This window comes from Rana temporaria, chromosome 9 (assembly GCF_905171775.1).
Source record: "Rana temporaria chromosome 9, aRanTem1.1, whole genome shotgun sequence".
Lineage (NCBI taxonomy): Eukaryota > Metazoa > Chordata > Amphibia > Anura > Ranidae > Rana > Rana temporaria.
The window spans coordinates 66,689,649-66,706,696 of NC_053497.1; the positions used below are offsets into that span (position 1 = coordinate 66,689,649).

The window sequence follows — 17,048 nt, forward strand, 5'->3', positions numbered from 1 at the left end:
CTGAAGAACACCTGTTAACCTAGCAGTGCTGAAATGCTTGGAATGGAACTCCCACATATTGCAAAAATTTTGGTCAATAGTAAGAAAGCATGGCACCTGCAGACGTTCCGTATCCTGTAAGGTTTAATCTACTAAATATTTTCACACCAATGCATAATATTTAATTTAAACTTGAGGTATAACAATTATTTTTTGCTTTGGATAGAGACAATAAAGGAGAGAGGGATTATAGGGATTTTTTTTTTTATTCACCAAGCTTTTATTGCTGTCTGTGCCCCCATTATTAAGATTCACTCTCTCGGTTAGTCCCGTTTGCCATTATCATTAAAAGTAAGGCCTCCACAGCAGAGTCTGCAAGCTCAGCATAAGATCTCTCCGCTGATCTCCGCTGAGCCGGCGGCTAACAGGTCCGTCTCTGCTCACTGAGCGGGCAGGGGCCTGACGAGCGCCGTTGATTCCTATGGAAAGATCGGATGAAAACGGACATCGTTTTCATCAGATCTCATCCGATCCAATAGGATGGATAGCCAACGTATTGGCATACGTCTGAATTTAGCAGATCGGAGCGGATTGGATGTCACCGCTGACATCCGTCACTCCATAGACCTGCATGGAGCGTCCGTGCACGTCCACCTAAAAAACTGACAGGTGAACTTGTACGATCCGCCCGTGTGAAAGGGGCCTAAAAGACAAGCCCAAATGTTTTATTTCCCCAACTACAGTGACCACCAATACTAAGGGAAAGATCTGGAAATTATTTCAAGGATTTCTCTATGACAAAAAGGAGAAGAAGGGCTGCTCTAGGGAGGTGGATGGCACACGGAGCACTGGAGCCAATACATACACATGGTATGTTGTATATAAGGCCGGGTACTCACGACCAAACATGTATGGTGAAAGCGGTCCGTCGGACCGTTTTCACCATACATGTCTGCCAGAGGGCTTCTGTACGATGGTTGTACACACCATCGTACAGAAGTCCGCGCGTAAACAATACGCGGGGCGTGTCCGCGGTGTCGCCGCGACAATGACGCGGCGACGTGGGTGGCCCGCCTTTAAAATGCTTCCACGCATGCGTCGAAGTCATTCGACGCATGCGAGGGACGGCGGGCGCCTGGACATGTACTGACGACCGTACATGTCCGAGCGGGCAGAATTCCAGCGGACTGTTTTAAAACAAGTCCAGGAATATTTGTCTGCTGGGAAAAGGCCCGGCGGGCAAATGTTTGCTGGAATTCGGCCCGCTCGCGCCCACACACGACCAAACATGTCTGCTGAAACTGGCCTGCGGACCAGTTTCAGCAGACATGTTTGGTCGTGAGTACGGGGCCTAACAGATAACTGTTATATACCATGTCAACTATAACAGATGACTTTGAAAATGCTCCCTGCACTACTTTGGTCTGACTTTGGTCCTAATTCAGTCCCTTGAATATCATTGAAGTCAGATCAAAGTCGGATCCATGTCCTAACCATCTGACTTGTGACATCTGACATGGTGATTACAGCAGCAGTAAAAGGAATTTATGTCACTCTGGGATTGTTTCGATTGGTCGAAGGACAAGTCGTACCATCTCAAAGTCAGAGCAAAATCTTATCTTGTTCATTCAAGTAGGACGGAGTAGGGCCGAAGTCGGAGCGATGTAGGACAGATGTAGCAGGGCAAAGTAGGATGTACAACAGTCATGTTGTATCAGTGTGAACCCAGCTTAATCCTGGTCTGTAATCAGCTGTATCCAAACGACACAGTGATCACAGGGCATGCCAGATGCACGCCACAACGGGTGCCATTCTAAAGGATGTCCGTAGACGCCCTCCCAGAACTGGATGACTGCGCCATAGCCGTCATTCGGCTATAGCGTGGTTGGCAAGTGGTTAGGCTGCTTTCTGGTTTCTGGCCTAAGCCAAAATGAGGTCATACATCCCAGGAGACTTCATGGGCATTTTTTTCATCTGGAGAAGAGTCTCTCTCAGCTAAGCACATCCGTTTGCATGCCTGAGCTAAGATCAGATGGATTCCAGGACACAAATGCTACATTAAATATCTGCCCTTACTGAAAATGGTCATGGCTAGAAATGCTAGGAGATGTTTTTCAAAGTGATTTCTCAACAAAATAAAGCATGGAGAAAAGGATGAATGGCTGATTTTGCTTTGAATATTAAAAAAATGAATTAAATAGCGTTTGCAGCTTGTGGTGCATAGATACAGTTAAGTTCCACTTTAAAGTTTTTTTTTCACCATCGTGAGCCTTTAAAAAAGAGGTTATCCTGAAACTCTCTCTACTTCCTTGCAGTGACTCCTTCCAAACCCATAGTAATTTTTTTTTTTTTAGATTTCAGTGTTAGCATGGTTATATACCACATAATGATATTCTTGTTAATCTTCCATGCTGTTACTCCATTGTTCAATAAGACTAAGTTATGTCTGCGTTTGAATCTTTCATAACAAGTCAGTGCAGGTGGTGGGTGGGTGGGGTGCCATCTTTCTGCTCACGACATTAAATGTAAATAATGAACCTTCATTAATGGAAGACACATTCAGAAATGTACATGAGGAAAGTACACATTGGTCAAACATGTGCTAATGGATAACTGTACCTTGATTTTGTTCTATATGGCCTTCCCCTTGTCAATCATTCAATCGTGTATAAAATGCAAGCCTTAGATAAAACATCAAGCACCATTTTGTCACGCAATCCTTCTCACAGTTTCATGGCTTTGACCCCCCTTAGATGCTTAGTCTGCATGTTATATATAGAAAATGTATCTTCACAGCAGTTATTCTTCAAGGGATACAATTTACCTTGGAATGGTTGCATTTTTTTAATCTTATCAATCAAGTACTGCTGCCTACATTTCAACCCTGGCAATTCATTCAATAGCTCAAACTTAATTAGATGCTACAAGTTATCCCTTCTCAGTCACATACAGTAAGTTTTTAAAATGTACTCTCTTTTAGCTTGATAAAAAAAAACAAAAAAACCACAGCATGTAAAATTAACAACATTTCTTATAGCGCTCCTTTAGGCCTTGAATTAAACTCTAGTGCAAGGATCTCCAAGCTGTGGGCCACAAACAGCCTTCTACAAAATGTTCCTAACCTGCAGCATATCTGAGGTGATAGGAGCTTTTGATGTGAAAGGGGGTCATTGATGAAAAGGGAGGGAGCTTCTAATGTGAAAGAGGGAACTCTGATGCGAAAGGGGAGACTTCTGATAAAAACGTCTTTCGTGAAGCATGTTCATTCACTTACATTGTGATCATTGGGTTGCATGAGCAGATCTTAGTTGATAGATGGTTTAGGAGTGCTGTATGCAGTACTCTCAAAAATGCCCTGCCCATTGAAATGAATCGCCAGTGCCTGAAAAGCGATTTGGAAGCATCGCAACACAGCACTTTTAACCACTTTGTTGGCCACCAGCAGGAGTTAAAAGTTCCCCTACAGGGGCCCAAGTGTGAAATTGGGTGACAAAAACTCTGGACTTCAGCCTCCCCCCGCAAGCAGTTGCTATCCATCATGGAGCACTTCTTAACAAGGTCTGCATCCCTGGTTTTGTTTTCTTGTCCCCCCCCCATTGCTATATCTAACAGTGGTCATACAAGATAAGAAATGACATGAGCTGTTGCAGAATATTACACACAGTAGATCAACTGCAGTTGGGAAAATAGCACAAGAATTGAGAGGTGAAATTGCTCTTATAGAAGAACGTACAGATCATCTGGAGACCAAATTTCATGATTTGACCCAACATATCCATGTCTTGGTATAAGAAAATCTCATGCTGAGTGCAAAATCTGGTGCAGCTGTGCATAGTAGCCAATCAGCTTTTAACTTAGGCCCCTTTCACATTGAGGAGTTTTTCAGGCGGTAAAGCGCTAAAAATAGCGCTGCTATCCCGCCTGAAAAACTCCTGCACTGCAGACTCAATGTGAAAGCCCGAGGGCTTTCACACTGAGGCGATGCGCTGGCGGGAGACAAAAAAATCTCCTGTCAGCAGCATCTTTGGAGCGGTGAGAGGAGCGGCATGTATACCGCTCCTTCACCGCTCCTTCCCATTGAAAACAATGGGAACCGCGGCAATACCGCCCGCAATGCGCCTCTATAGAGGCGCATTGCGGGCGATATTAACTCTTTATCGGCCGCTAGCGGGGGTTAATACCGCACCGCTAGCGGCTGATACCCGCGGCAATTCCGGCGGTATAGCGCCACTATTTTTAGCGGCGTTATACCGCCACCGCAGCTCCCGCCCCAGTCTGAAAGGGGCCTTAAGCTTGTTCAATTAAGCCTTGACAAAACAAATAACTGGAAGTGGATTGGTTTCCATACAGGGCTGCACCTGATTTTTCACTCTCCAGATTTAGTAAAATTAACCCCAATATATCCCAGCTCCAGTTACAACAAGATCTGGAAAATAAGGTAAGACGCCAGAATCTCAGGATTAGGTGCTTTCCAGAGACAATAGGAAACACAGAACTTCAGACTTATCTAGTGGGCCTATAAATTGTAATCATTCACTTATGAAACTCATGAAACCATTTTTTTTTTGGCTTGCAAATGCTTATTAACTATACCATGTTGACAAGATTGGCAACCCCTGCTCTTGTGTAAAACCCTAGCAATTTTCTCCACTTGGGGAGCTGCAAGTGGTACTTACAACTGGCCATAGAAACAAATGGCTGTACTCCATACTACTGTTCCCGGATGCACACCAGTGTTAATATGTGCATGCACGTATGACATTTTCCCTGGGAAAAACTGCCAGCATGTTTCAGATTGTCTAAATAAACCTACACACCCAGGGAGATGGCACAAACATCTACCCACCAAACCCAAGCTAAACGCACCAGTCACTTAGCCATAATGTTGCCCCTTTATTGTTCAGTCCTTGACTTTGCTCATTGCCTGGAATTGAGCTTTAAATACTGTGCAGGTTTACCCAAGTTGCTCATTCTGCCTCTGTGTTCCCTGCATCCTCCACAGCTTCTGTTACATTGGAGTATGAGATCTGCTTTGTGTTTTGGGTAAATGCATCTCTTTCAAGACTACACATCAATGGCAATCAAGCACAGGCCAGAGACTTGTACATGGCCAATGTTAAATGTGCTGGCACTAAGACCGAATAAAACAAAAAGCACTAAAAGCTCAGAAAAAAAGACCGGGAGCTAAATAGTGCAATCTGAGAATGGTAACATTAGATCAGGGGTGATAACATAGAGAACATTCTGGCATCAGCAAGGAAGCCTGCAAAATGGACACATCTGATATCTGCAGTGATTTATCACTTTGAAGCCAGAGCTGTTACTGGAAAAATCACAGTTTTCCATTTGTCTTCCCCTGAAGATGCAGTACACACAATAATAATAATGCTGCTAAAGCCATTTTTCCCAAAGCCCAACTGAGATTTTTTTACTTAAGCGAGTATTCTATTATCTTTTTAAATGAGAAGGTATTCCTACAGAGTTTAGCTGGATATTAACATTTATAAGTCATAGAACTAACTGGACATCGTTGATCCAGTTAATGTCTGAATGTCTGTTGGGGGATGATCGGGAAGAATTTTTCTCTTCCATGCTGGAGCCAGTTGGACCATAATTTATAAAGGGTTTTACCTTCCTCTGGATCAACTGTGGGTATAGGGTTCTGTATATGAAGTTATTCTGGTTATTGCTCCATTATTTTTTTTGATTTGTTGAAATTGGGTGGACTTGGATAAAACTGGATTACCATGTTATTATTTTATTACAGGTCTAAAAGTAGCAAAATCACATTGTAATGTTTTATGCACGTAATACAGTATATTTGTGGTGTCTTTTTAACAGTATAATTTTTATTGAGGTTTTCAACATAGGCAAGAAAACAGCACAAGGTAATAGGAATGCTATAAAAAGACAGAGCAGGAGGAGTATAATATAAAAGTGACCTCTGTTAAATGAGGATGGATGGGTTAATAAAGAGCAAACATATAATTCATGTCACATTGCAGCTGAATGCCGAGTGATCACCAATCAGTCATCCCTTGGTGTGCTCATAGTAGAGAATAGCGATTGTCAGTCAATGCTCCTCACTGGAGGGTCAGGCTGGAAAGGGGGTTGGGGTGTGGTGGCTCCAGATCTTGGCCACATCCTACAAGGCAGAGTCAGCTGTCAATAAGGCAGCTGGGTGAATCCCAGCAATATTGTAAGGATCCTTCCAGAACCTGGATGTAGCTCTGCCCCATCAACTGGTAGTGGGCAATAATTCTCTCTCAGTTGACAATGGATCACATTGTCATCAGTATTCATCCGCCCGCCCACTGGCATACATTAGCATCACAGGCATGCCAGTTGTGCCTGGGCAAACCATAATGGGGGGGGGGTTGTTTTTTCCTTTTGATCTGGCTAGTAAGGCTGTCGTTTTCCTTTTCAATCATTTTTATCAGTTGTCAAAAAAATATTACAGGTTTATATAACAATAGCAAATGAACATCAGGACTCTGAACAGGGTAGACATAGTACATCTAAAAGTGCTCACATTAAAAAGGTGTTTGGAGACAATATGCTATTACAACTAGGACAATTATCATTAAATACAAAGTGATTTCTATTTATTGCATCTTGATGTATCCCTGGCAAAGATGCTGCAAACTGAGATAGGCAGGAAAAGATAACTGGCATCAAATACACTGAGGGATCTAACCCTGCAACTATTCCTGCAAACAAATCCCCCTGCTGGATAGATGGGGTCGGTTAATTTATATGCAAAAATACAAAAATTTAACATACTCAACCATTCAAAAATATAAAAATGTGAGCATCATGATCCATGACTTTATCATCATTAGAAGTTCAGTTAGGTTTAAGAGAAAGGAAGAAGTGAAGTAGGGGAATAGCCAGGAACTGGGAAAGGAGGAGGAATATAGGGAGAGAAAGGAAGAAAAGGAAAGAAACTCAACCATGTCGGAGTCTGCCCTCATCCAGCCACATACCCACCACTAGTCCGAAGGCAGTTGCAAGTATGAAAGACTTTATAAAAAAATGATTGTTTATCTCAAGGCACGCTAAATATTTTTTCGTTAAGCAAGATGCAAACAAGTAAGCCAATGATCGAACCCCCCACCGTATGCAAGTTTGTACTCCTACAGTACACAGCCTTCCATTATTGTGCATAGAGTCTGAGGCCCCGTACACACGACCGGATCTATCCGCTGGGATTGATCCGTGGATCAGTTCCAGCGGACAAATATGGTCGTCTGTACGACCTAGCGGATATTTATCCGCAGAGATTTGTCGGGCCGATCGATTTCAAGCGGATAGAAATTTCTTAGCATGCTAAGAAATCTATCCGCTTGAATCGTTTCCAGCTCCCCTCCCTCGCATGCGTCGTAATGATTCGACACATGCGTGGAAGTACTTACCTTCCAGCGTCGCGCACGTCGCCGCGTCATCATCGCGGCGACGGCACGACACGTCACCGCGGATGTATTCTGCACGGATTTTGATCCGATGGTGTGTACAAGCCATCGGATCAAAATCCGGAGGAGGAATCTCCGCTGGAAACGGTCCGGCGGACCGTTTCCAGTGGAGATCCCCTTGTGTGTACGGGGCCTGATTGGCTCACAGCTGCAGCCCACTTTATCTGTCCTGCAACCTAAGGTATAAAGAGAAGATAAAATACATAGAAATTTCAGGGACTTATACTAGCAGTGTTCTTAAGGAAAACAAAAGTTAAAGGGGAATTGTTTAACTTTTCTTTTTTATACCAATCTGGAGTTCAGCTTTGAACACTACATAGTTTGAAATAAAAGTTTATTTACTGATGTATCTCTTTGAAAGTTGTTTTAAATAAAAAATGTAAAAGGAATCCATATGGATACGCCATTGTGTCTCAATTAATTTCCTTGCTTTTTATATAAAGGCAAAAATATCTTCAAATCTTGCATTTGGCAGCAGATAAAAAAGATGATCATGAGCAGCTGATATTGCATCTGAATCTTGTTGGAAGGTATTGAAGTTAATTCCCCCTCTGTATGGAGACATTTATCATGATTTGCTCACACAGGGACAAAAATCACGAGCTGTATAAGAATTCAAGTAAGTTTTACTCTTATGCCGCGTACACACGATCATTTTTCGGCATGAAAAAAAAATGTTGTTTTAAAAAAAATTTCATTTAAAATGATCGTGTGTGGGCTTCACATCATTTTTCGGCTTCTGAAAAACGGAAAAAAAAAAAATTCCGAGCATGCTGCATTTTTTAACGACGTTTTAAACGATGTTGTTTTTCAGGTTGCAAAAAATGATCGTGTGTGGGCTAAAACAACGTTAAAAACCAGCGCATGCTAAGAAGCTAGTTATGAGATGGGAGCGCTCGTTCTGGTAAAACTACCGTTCATAATGGAGTAAGCACATTCATCACGCTGTAACAGACAGAAAAGTGCGAATCGTCTTTTACTAACACGGAATCAGCTAAAGCAGCCCCAAGGGTGGCGTCATCCACATGGAACTTCCCCTTTATAGTGCTGTCGTACGTGTTGTATGTCACCACTTTTTGGTAGAGCATTTTTAAAAAACTATGGTGTGTGGGCAACGTCGTTTTAATGATGAAATTGGAAAAACTTCGTTTTTTCTACATGCCGAAAAACGTCATTTTTTTTCATGCCGAAAAATGATCGTGTGTACGCGGCATTAGTCTCTAGACATCAAGATTATCAGTCAAATGTCGATCTGACAAACACCCAACACAGATTAGATTCAGGGGAGGCCCCATCCAATATGTTCTGACAATAGCTGGTTCCATTCTGATAAATTGTATCCTTGAACATATGTATCGAAAATGTTGCTGGATGATACATTTTTCCTACAGACATGTAAAAAGGAATTACTGTATTTCATAGCAATGCTAAGACCTGTTTTGGTCAGTACTCCATCCAGTGTGAAATCAACTTTCACTATTCTACTCACTACAAAGCTGTCCATGGACATTGGATGCATCTTGCTTGATCTTTCCAATTTTGTAATGATCAAACAAAGAACTTCACATCATAGCCAATCATTCTTGTGGAAATACTCTAATGGTTCCAGTGTTTAGGCTGGAGTGGAGGTATCTGCTTACTGCTTAGCCGCATTCATCCTCTAGTGAGCATTAATCTACTAATGTTACAAGAAAGTGTGGATGTGTGGCTATCCAGAAAAGATTGGACACAGTCATCTGTGGCCTGGACCTATGATAATTCCAACTAAACCATTACTATACACAAGACCATGCAAGTACTTTGTACTACAAAAACCAACTTGCCAAAGGGATTTGTACAGCAGTGGAGCTATACATGTGCTCCATCCACAACTACTGTGAACTATATGGACCTTTATGTCTCAAAGGCAAAGCTTGGGGCTATGCTAGAGGTAATGACAAGCACTTCCAACCACTAAACTTGTTCATGATCACAAACCGAGATCTTACAGCCTGGGGCCCTAGAGAGTTTCAGTTACAGGGAGAGCACGAAAGTAAACAGTTTATGCTCTGACATCAGTGTCACCCTGGATTAGAATAAATCTGCACTGAAAGAAAAAAAGATGGCTGACATTTGTCTTCTCTTGAGATTGCTGGTTTGGTTTCCTATCTGTCTCTGGCTTTATTGCATTACAGTAAATTACCAGCCTGGAATAAGCATAGAGCCTATGGATAGGCCCAGAGAAAATTCAGACTACTTGTTCTAGGTCCATGACTCAAAATGAACTGAAACCATCAATGTAGATCAGCCATGCAGCTAACATTTTTAAAACATCAGATACATTAGCAACTTATAGAATTCTTTTAGTTCAGGTTTCCTTTAGAGGCCACGTTAACCTTTCTTTTTTTTCTGAAATCCCAATTTCTATATGTACCATTAATGTACCTCTGCTGCGGAAAAGAAAGCTTTCTCCATATTCTAGAGCAGGATTTCCCTCAGCCTCCAGTGTCTCCTATAAAAAAAACTCCATTACTTCCTGCTACCCTTTTCTTGGGTTAAAAAACTGTTAAGACACAGGAAGTAGTTCACCAGCTGACCTCATTAACACACACCCTGCATCTGCCCTTCCCCTCCAGGAGATTGCTCCTGTCCACCTCAGTAGTTACATGCTTTTCCAATGAAGACATTAAACACCATTCTCCCTGAATACTGTAACAGGCGCTCCTCGCACCCGTTCTGTCTTGTAATGCGTTCCGCGCTGGAACGCATTACGGCAACCGCGTGATGACGTCATTGCGCGGCGCCCCAATGTGTTCCACCGTGGAACGCGGAAGTGCGCCACAGTATACAACACTTCTTTTTAAATCACTTCCAATGCACAACAGCTGTCTGGTACCTGTCTCCTGCCTATAAAGGCATTCACATGATACACAGACAGCGTTCTATTATTGTCAGCCATAGCTCGGCTACGCTACTCATATTGGTGCCATCGCTCCCCATGCTGAAACACCGATCCAGCCTGCAACTACTACTTTAGTGCTGTTATATCTACTGCAACAGAGAGCTATTGCTGGGGACAACATTGAGGCCTTCCTTGCTGAATACCTTACACCACAGAATCCCTTCTTTGTACATTAAAGTCTGCAAACGGATAAGTAGCTATTGTGTCACTTGTAGTGCCATAGGAAGATCTGCTGCTTATGTTCCATCTAATACAATTGTTGTTATTTATTAGGCCTTTTTCCTATCAACATACTATTTGGGATATACTGTTGTGCTAAAAGACTGTTTGCTAAGGAATATCTTAAAGGGACATCTACCCTCAAATTACCTGAGCTACATTGCCTCTCATACGCAACTATTAGTTGTCACTACAACTCCTATTTACTACGTGCTTGACATGAGTGCTAATCGCTTATAGGCCTTGTCCTAATTTGTTGAACATGTTCGCTAACTTTTCTATGCTAAGGGTTGATGGTATTTCATACCAACTCCCTTAGTGGCCAAATAACTCCCTATATGTTTAAGTGTTATGATGTAGGGGACCCTCAAACTCCTGTTTGTGTGGAGTGATGCCTGGGGTCCCTTACTGATAATCACTTGCATATAGAGGTGTATTGGAATCTTTAAAGTATAAAAGGAAAAAGGATCTCGTGCCAAATAAAATATAATTTGAATGTGACTAAGTGAATAAATTAAATTAATCAAAAAAGCTGCTCCCCAAAATTTCCAGCTAGCTGGAGATGTATACAAAATAGCAAGTATATTAAAGTATATAATATAATTTTAAACACTAAGCTCTGGTCGCATGTTGTAATGCGCCCATCCTTAGTAGCTCAACGCCTTTCTTTATGTGAGAGAGAGATGATGTAGAGATCCCCCAAACTCCTGTTTGTGTGGAGTGACGCCTGGGGCCCAATACTGAGATCTCACATAAAGAAGCACATTGAAATCCTTGCTAACCGCAGTTGTGGTTCACTCCGTTCACCAGGTTACCTTCTTCTTGCATAGATTGTTTATTTGGCAGAGTGTGCAGGAGCTGAGCGATCACATAACAGCCAATGTGGAGCAGAGCTGTAGTATTAAAAAAAGGAGAAGTGTGCCCCTCGAAATCTGTAAAGCTCACCATACAGTATAGAATCTGATAGTACAATCTCCTTCAAATCTATCATCAACTATTTAGTGCAGATACAGAGTGATTGAATAAGTAGGTGTGTCCTCCTGACATATAGGTTTAGAAAATCTAAAGGTGATTGTACAATCAAATTGTATAGTGTTTGGCCACCTTTATACACCTAAAAAGAACTAGGTTCAGGCAATGTGTTTCGTACTTTTGAGGAATTTCGTAGAGACTATAATCTGCCACGCACGGCTTACTTCCTTTACCTACAGATACGCCACACTGCAGCAACGCAGTTTGGCCTTCGTAACATAGTCGTCCAGCTTTCTCGGCTGGAGCGACTACTAACTGACCCCTCGCACACCAAGTTAGTCTCCACATATTATGGGTCTCTCCTGCACACTACGACTCAAAGGCTGAGCAAAGCGGCTGCTAGCTGGAGAGCCGACATCCCTGAGCTGACGGAGGAGATCTGGCAGGAGGTATTGCCCCTCCAGGTCCCCTCTGTCATTTCGTCCCGTGACAAGGTAATACAGACCAAACTGTTATATAGATCCTACTTCACACCATGCTTACTGTTCAAACTCAGCAGAATCCCCTCAGCGCTATGCTCCCGATGCGGCGCGGCCGATGGCACGTTCTTTCATATGATGTGGGAGTGTGCTCCGATTAGGAAGTTCTGGTCGGAGGTCACGGCCTTCATTAGCTCGCTGACTGAGATACCCAATATATGTAATCCTCTGAGGTGTTTACTGGGCCACATTGATGACGAGACTATATCTAAGAATATGCAAACCTTCCTGCGGATAGTACTGTTCTATGCTAAGAAGTCTATAACCTTCCACTGGAAGTCTCCATCCTTACCTACCATTACCTTTTGGCTCACCACCATCAATCGTGCTATACCGCTGTATAAGGTGACATATGAGGCCAGAGGGTGTCCAAAAAAATTCTTGAAGGTCTGGGGCTCTTGGGTTGATTCCGAGAGCACCATACCTCCTGCTCCTTGAACTTTGACTGATACCTCTGCCCGTTGAATAGATCTAAGTGAGTAAATTAACGATTCTGTTGTTTTTCTCCCACCTTTCTCTGTGTGTTTTTATGAAAATGCTCAATGTGTACCAGCTACCAAAGTTTTGTAAAATGATGTACCGGGCGATGTTCGCCTAGGATGTGTGTTTCTTGTATTGTCTGTTTTGTATGTACAAAAATTTCAAAATAAAAATTTACCTTTAAAAAAAAGAACTAGGTTCACTTTTGGTGCTATTGATTGTTAACGACACTCCAAACAGAGAAACAATCATGCATTTTGCCACATGCAAAAATGTGTGACAAAATCACCAAAACGAAACAAACCAAAATGTCCCATGAGCTACTTTGCCAGACTTGTTGCACAAAGGGCAGCCCATTGAAATCCATTTGTATGGGAAAAACATGCCAAAAATATGTGCTCCCGTTACACTAGATGTGAATAGAGGCCTGAAAGTGAAATTAGTACATTAACAGAATAACTCCACTCTCTCCCTCCCATGTACTTGTATAAAGCTGGCCATACACTATGCAATCTGATTGTACAATCTCTGTACAATTTTCTTTAGTTTTACAAAAAATATGTAATAGGGGAACCCATCTGAACAACCATTGAAATCAGGCAGGCCTTTGCAATACATAGCTGATGGTAGATCTAAAGGAAATTGTACAATCGGACTGTACAGTATGGCCACCTTAAAGAAAAAAGTAGCAAAGTTGGTGGAAACAAAACAGGTGGTATAGGTATGAGGGAGGTGTGGTCCATAGTGGTAAACATGTCCTAGTCCGTGATGCAGTAATGCAGCGCATGATGGGATATGAAGTTTCCTCTATTGTCAGGCTACAGGAAGTGATAGCCTCAGAATGCATTTTTTAACATTTGGAACAGACGGGTGTAAATTCAAAGCTGCCACGGACAAGGTAAGGGAGAGATAAGCACATTGGGATGGCTTGGGCAGAAAAGACATTAGGCAGGGCTTATATTTACTATTAAATTTGTAATCCTGTATGCAAAAGTTGAACTTCGCCTTTAAAAGTAAAAAAAAAAAAAAATTCAAATGGTTAATATTTTTCTTTAAAGCGGAGGTTCACCCAAATAACATCTATATCAGACTAAATTCTTTATACTTCTAACATGTACAATTGGCATTTTTTTTTAGGCTGCACATACCTTATAATCTATATTTGCAATCCGGCTTCCGGGTACTTCTCCCGCGGAAGTAGGCGTTTCCAAGCTGAGCCGCAATGTAATCTGGGAGTTCGCCCAGATGATTGATGTCTATCAGAAAATTTTCCTCCCGGCGGACAAGGACCCGCCCCCCGTATTGCGTAGTTGCGTCACGAGTGTCACAGAGTTTCCGAAAGAACGCGAACATGCAGAGCTGCGGTGTAGAGCTGACTCGCAGCTCTGCATGTTCAGGTTCTTTCGGAAACTCTGACACTCGTGACGCAACTACGCAATACGGGGGGCGGGGCCTTGTCCGCCGGGGGGGAACATTTTCTGATAGACATCAATCATCTGGGCGAACTCCCAGATTACATTGCGGCTCAGCTTGGAAATGCCTACTTCGGCGGGAGAAGTACCCGGAAGCCGGATTGCAAATATAGATTATAAGGTATGTGCAGCCTAAAAAAAATAAAAAATGCCAATTGTACATGTTAGAAGTATAAACGAATTTAGTCTGATATAGATGCTATTTGGGTGAACCTCCGCTTTAATTAAAAAGTAATTTGAACGCCTATTTGTAAAGAGTTAGGCCCCGTACACACGACAGAGTTTCTCGGCAGAATTCACCGAGGAACTCGGTCAAAACCCGGATTCTGCCGAGAAACTCTGTCGTCTGTACAGTTTTGGATCGATGGAGCCGCCGAGGAGCTCGACGAGAAAATAGAGAACATGTTCTCTATTTTCTCGTTGTTCTATGGGAGAAGGCGGCCCGCCGAGCTCCTCGGCGGCTTCATCCCAAAACTCGACGAGTGTACGTGTGTACGGGGCCTTAAGGATGTAGAAAAGAATGACAGAAAAATGTCTTGATCATGCATGACAGATAGCCCACTTTAAGTACCGCAAAATAAAAAGTGTTCTTAGGGAATCTCTAAAATAAAAGTGTTTTTCTTTGAAGATAAGCCATGCTAAATCCTCAATTCATTCCATTAATTTCCCTACCATGCTGATATCATCTGCGTTCGGATTCTACACAATATATCTTCAAGTACCGCACCATGTCACCTGTACTAGCTTCTTACAGAGCACAGAGGCGGCCAATTATAATAATCACATTACATATGGCTATCAAGAGACAAAAAGAGCTAAAACCTAAAATTCAACTAATGTCATCCTGAACAGACCAGCTGGATGTTAGGAAAGGATTTAACCATAGGATGATGTCTAAGCTTATAGGTATCATACAGGCTTCTTTGCCAATGTGCTCAACAGATACTCCCTTTGCTCTATCCGAGTTGGTGAACAGTTTTAGACTAAAGCAGGCCATACACGGTTGAATTTCGAACAAATTTTCTTTTCAAAATCAAAAAGTTCTTTTTTTTTTGTGATCCGATGATGCCACCATTGATTTTCGAAATTCGGCCGACCAAACCTTCATGTTGCCGGGAATATTCGTTTCTCTCCGGGAATATTCTTTTCTTGCACATGCACGTTTTTTTTCTATTACATTTCTCGCACGATTCTTCCATCATTGATCAGAAAATCGCTAGTTTTTCAAAAAATTTCCAACATGTCGGATTTCTCAAATTTGTTTCCCGGACAAAAATCAGCTGTTGCTGCAGCCCACTAACGGTGCGAAATTTGTACGAAAATTATTTGATACTATTTTCAAAAGAAAATTCTTTCGAAATTCGAACCGTGTATGGCCGCCTTAATGCGGGGGTTCACCCGAAAAACAAATTTTTAACATTAGATTGAGGCTAATTGTGGGAAGCACAATCGGGTGTTTGTTTTTAAATCAATGCAGTACTCAATGCGTCACGAGTTGCCAAAAGTAGCCGAACGTCGGTGCGCAGGCGCGGTATAGAGCCGCACCGACGTTCGGCTTCTTTCGGCAACTTGTGACGCGCTGTATGCGATGGTCGGAAGGCTGTCAATCAAATAGGAACGCCCAGTCCCGAAGACCATACCCGGAAGCGGCAGAGAACATCTATCTCTAAAACGGTAAGTACTGCATTGATTTTAAAAAAAACACCAGATTGTGCTTCCCACAATTAGCCTCAATCTAATGTTAAAAAAAAAAAATTCAGGTGAACCCCCGCTTTAAGGAAAACAAGGCACTTTACCACAGATCTAGTTGTGGACGTTAACTTTTGTGAATAACAGAGATCCTCCAATCGCAGTTTGGAATTACATGTGCTCTCACGCATGTGGATATGGCACATACTACTGTGGGTAACTTGCAGCAAATACACCTAAGATCTACTTTTTTATTATTAATCTTACACGCATCAATAGAATAGAAATGTAATATCACCACAAGTGACCAATTGGCAAATGAGGCATGAAACTCCATTACCAGGTGGGCATACTCCTATTAGCAGATCCCTTCCTCCATTCTGAATGTGAAAAAAGATGGAGCATCAGATAATCAGCTCAAAAGTCAATCAATCTTTCTTTATTCTTAACAATAGGGTCACCGTATTATTTACAGTCACCCTATTGTCAAAAATAAATAGACTTCTGAGTTGATCTGATGCTCCATCTTTTCTCCTGTTGGTCCAGATTTTTCAGGCTGAGTGGCTCCCATTTAGTCTAACCACTAGAGCTGCACAATTAATCGTTAAAAAATCATGATCTGGATTCAACCCCCCTGATGATCTCCAATTCTTTCATATAACAAGTGGAGAGACTTTATCTGCTCACTCCGCTGTCAGAAGAAAATATCATTAACAGGAAACATTGTAACTAATGCTTCCTTCTTAGATCAAAGGGATAAACTTCTGTGCTTGTGTGCGTAAAGAAAAAATATGGCAGTCTGCCAAGTTTGTAACAACATGAAACATTGTAACAAACTTCTTTCTTAGGAGCAAACTTCTGTGTGTAAATGCAGGAAGTTTAACCACTTAAAAGTCCACATCTTTTTCTGATATTTGTTTAAGTTAAAATCAATATATTTTGCTAGAAAATTACTTGGAACCCCCAAACATTATATATAATTTAGCAGAGACCTTTGAGAATATAATGGCAATTGCTGCAATATTTTATGTCATGCTGTATTTGCCCAGCAGTCTTTCAAATGTAATTTTTCGGGAAAAAATACACTTTAATTAATAAAAAAATAAAAATAAACGAAACAGTAAAGTTAGCCCAATTTTTTTGTTTTAATGTGAAAGATGATGTTACTCCGCAAGAATCGTGATCTATCTTCTAAGCAAAAAAATCGTGATTCTCATTTTAGCCAGAATCGTGAAGTTCTACTGACCACCTATAGTTTTTTCTATTGTGGTCTGTATCCCATTAG

The 17,048-nt window shown here is 41.8% G+C and overlaps 1 protein-coding gene across 16 annotated transcripts in view; it reads right to left on the reverse strand.

The window, feature by feature from the left end:
* LOC120913619 (muscleblind-like protein 3) overlaps positions 1 to 17,048 on the reverse strand; it is a 201,996-nt gene that overhangs the window by 105,844 nt on the left and 79,104 nt on the right. The window contains exon 1 of one of the 16 annotated variants that reach the window (XM_040323706.1): positions 9,876 to 10,637. The exons of the other annotated variants lie outside the window; for them this stretch is intronic. The gene's annotated coding sequence lies outside the window, so the exon portion shown is untranslated. Of the gene's footprint in view, positions 1 to 9,875; positions 10,638 to 17,048 lie in introns of those variants that run through there. 16 annotated transcript variants of the gene reach the window in all.